The sequence below is a fragment of the Drosophila hydei genome, unplaced genomic scaffold (assembly GCF_003285905.1).
Source record: "Drosophila hydei strain 15085-1641.00,03,60 unplaced genomic scaffold, DhydRS2 tig00000215-arrow-arrow-pilon, whole genome shotgun sequence".
Taxonomy (NCBI): domain Eukaryota; kingdom Metazoa; phylum Arthropoda; class Insecta; order Diptera; family Drosophilidae; genus Drosophila; species Drosophila hydei.
The window spans coordinates 81,015-84,303 of record NW_022045687.1 but is presented as its reverse complement, the minus strand read 5'-3'; positions in this window follow the sequence as shown (position 1 = coordinate 84,303).

Sequence of the window (3,289 nt, the reverse complement as noted above, 5' to 3'; positions counted from 1 at the left end):
CTACGCCAATAGGTGGCGCAAAATAAATTTCGTATAGCAAGGCTTATTAAGTTTTGAACTACTCTTTAGCCTGACCTATAATCAAATCGAAAATCCAATTAAATATTCCCCACTACTTCTTATCGATAGCTTCCAATATATAGTTATCGATAAGTGCTCTCAGCTACTTTTGAAAGCAACGAGGCACATCCTCTGTAGCTTGCTCAGTTTAGTAATTTGTAAAATGTTTTACATTTCTTTCAGTGTTGTTCATCTGCAGAGCGACTATCCCTTCCACTCGCTCTCTCCCTCTCTCTCTCTCTTTTAGCATTCTTTGTCTCTCTCACATTTTGCATTGCAATAATGTTGCTTTTATTGTTAAAATATTCAAATTTATACAAAGCATCTTCAGGTGCCGCACAGTTGCTGCTGTTTGCCAACTACAAACTATGTGTCAACAAATGAGTGGTGCGGAGTGGTGTGGAGCGGTGCTGCAGCCAGGTGGCTAGCTTTCAGGTAAGTTCTGAGCCGACCGACAGCGACAGCTGAAGAAAACTGAAATAGCAAAAAATAAACCCCATTGCTACAGCTGCATTATTTATCATGAAACGTTGAGCACTCGCCAAAAAGTGAAGGGTATGTGCCAACCCCAGCCCGTGCCGCCGAGCCGCCGAGCCACACAGCCATCCAACCACCCAACTGACTGCCGCCGCCCCCGCTTTATAAGTTGAAGATGCAACTGCGACTGCAGGTCGAGGCTGTTCGCTCGACTCTTTGCATTTGAATTAAAGAGCGCTGGCATCATCCTTAACATCCTCAACATTCATCTCGTTCTCATTCTCATTCTCATTCTCATTCTCCTGCGCAGTTTCATTCCCGCTTATTCTCATCATTATCAGCGCTCGCGAACATCATCATTATTATGAAAGCGTGGCGCAGTCGTCTCTCGTTTTTGTTTTAAGTGCCAGAAGCTGGCAACGTTTACATTTTTTGACAGCAACTGCAAAGGCGAAAGCCACCAGGCCGAGCCACCGCAACAACCCGGCCCAATTGGAACCACAACATGCGTGAATATGTTGAAAATTCAACCTTCTCCAGCCCAAGCGCCCATCCAATTTGTATACCCTGTCCCTTGGCAGAGCGACAGTTGCACGAAGCCCACTCCGATCTTGGCTTAGGCAGACACCTATGCATATGCTATAAAAAGACAGAGCTACGTAGTGTTTTGAAAAGCAAATATCGCTTTCGATATATATCGATAGTATAATTCAGCTGAGTGCGAAAGTAATCCAAGTGAGACCTACTTACAGAGAGTATCTAGCAGTCAGACACTGTCATCTACGAAGCAGAAGACAGAGGTATATCAAGTTCGCTAACTAGCAAACACTGCTATCGATATATATCGATAGCACCCTTCATTTAAATACGAATGTCAGCAGCTCATGCTGCTTACAGAGTATCTAGCAGTCAGATATTCGCTGCTACGCTGAAGTTCGAAGAAGCAGACAGACCTAAGTCAAGCCTTATCGATATATATCGATCCTACTTACAGGGTATCTAGCAGTCAGGCACTGCCTTCTCACATGTGTTCCATCTTGCTTTGCAATTGTTTTGTCTTCTTGTTGCTGTTGTTGCACGTTATTCAAAGTATGCACATACACTTGACATTCCAAAGCTGTCATTTCATTTGGGCGCCTGTGCAAATATTTATGAGCAGCACTGTTCAAGGGGGTTAAGCTAAGGGCGAGACGGTGGGGCCATGGAGTGGACAGGTAGCAGCAGCAGTGAGCCGAAGGTAGAGGCCACCACCTTGGGCTCTGTTTCGTTCCCTGCCTAATGAGCGCTGGACTGCATCGCGAATGCGTCCAGCTCGACTTTTAAAGCTGCACTGCAAGCGCCTGGTCGCATGCACGCATGGACATGGAACTGGACCGGACACAGGACGCCGGACGCCGGACGCCGGACACCACACACAGAGAGCACTGGCACACGCATACAGTGAGCGCTAATGGGCAGTGGACAGTGAGCAACACTCGCGTGTAATCAGCTTACGTAAATGTGCGTGGATGCGGTCAAATGTAGTTGAGGATTTACGCAAAAAGGATTTCCATGCTATAAGCCAGCAAGCAGGCAGTCCAGCTGGCGGGCAGCAGGGCTGTGGAGCAGGAATGGACTTGGCAGCTGACAGGACGACGCCAAATGTTAAGTCCCTCTGCTGCTAAGTAACTTCAAGTCAAGTGACGAAACCTGAAAAAGCGGAGGGCGTGGCAGCCGCTGCACTTCCAGCTGCTTACACCCAGCGACGCCTGCAGACACCTCAAGAGGGAAAATCGCACCCAACGAATCATCCTTCGCAAGCCAATCGATGGTCTCTTCAGTTCGTTTTTTTTCTATTAGCAGCTTTTAAGTGGGCAGCAACGAGTCCTTGCAACAACAACAAGCCAATGGCTGAAGCAGTCGCCTGTTGTAATCAAGGCAAAGCTCTCTGCAGCTTTGTTCATTTGCAAGGTCTGAGCAAGTTCTCTCTCTAGAACTTAGCGTCGGCAATCAGAAAGACAGCTAAGCCAAGGCCTGCAAAGACAAATATCTAGACGTAACGAGTCATATTTCTTAAGAGAATAGAGCCTAGAAATTCTTAGAGAAATATGCCAACTTGGACTTAGGCTTAGGAGATACTGAGCTGCATAGCAATCAAGGCTAAAGTTAAACATCCTTTTAGATATAGATCTTATAAAGGGACAGATTTGAAGAGCTGAACTTGGACTGTTTAGGCTTGAACTGTTGAGCTGTTCGAGCATTGCTCGTGTCACGAGCCAACGACGCTCTGGCGAACTATTTGCCAAATGTCTTTGATGCGGCAATGAAACATCAAAAAGATGCAAAGTCAACATCACAGGGACGCACACACACACACACATACACATTGTATGGCTGTGTGCTGGCCACATTATTAACTAGTCGACAATTTGCTGCTGAATGAACTTGGCTAGGGCGCTTGCCGAGCAGGCGTGACACAAGGCGCTCTGGGATTAGGCGGCAGACGCAGTGGCTGGGGCTACTTCGAGAGGGCGAACTTTTGCATATTTGTTAAATACTTTAATTAATAATTTAGAAAGATAGCTAAAGACCAGCAGCCGAGCCGAACATGAGACGGGCTCTGGGAAGCGCTCTGTCGCTGACAAACAAACAGCAGCCAGAAGTTGAGCAAACAACTAACAAAAGATCAAGGATTATGCGTGCCAGCACAGATAGATAGAGCATATGCCTCAGTGTGTGTGTGTGTGTGTGTGTGTGTGTGTGCAGGATGTGC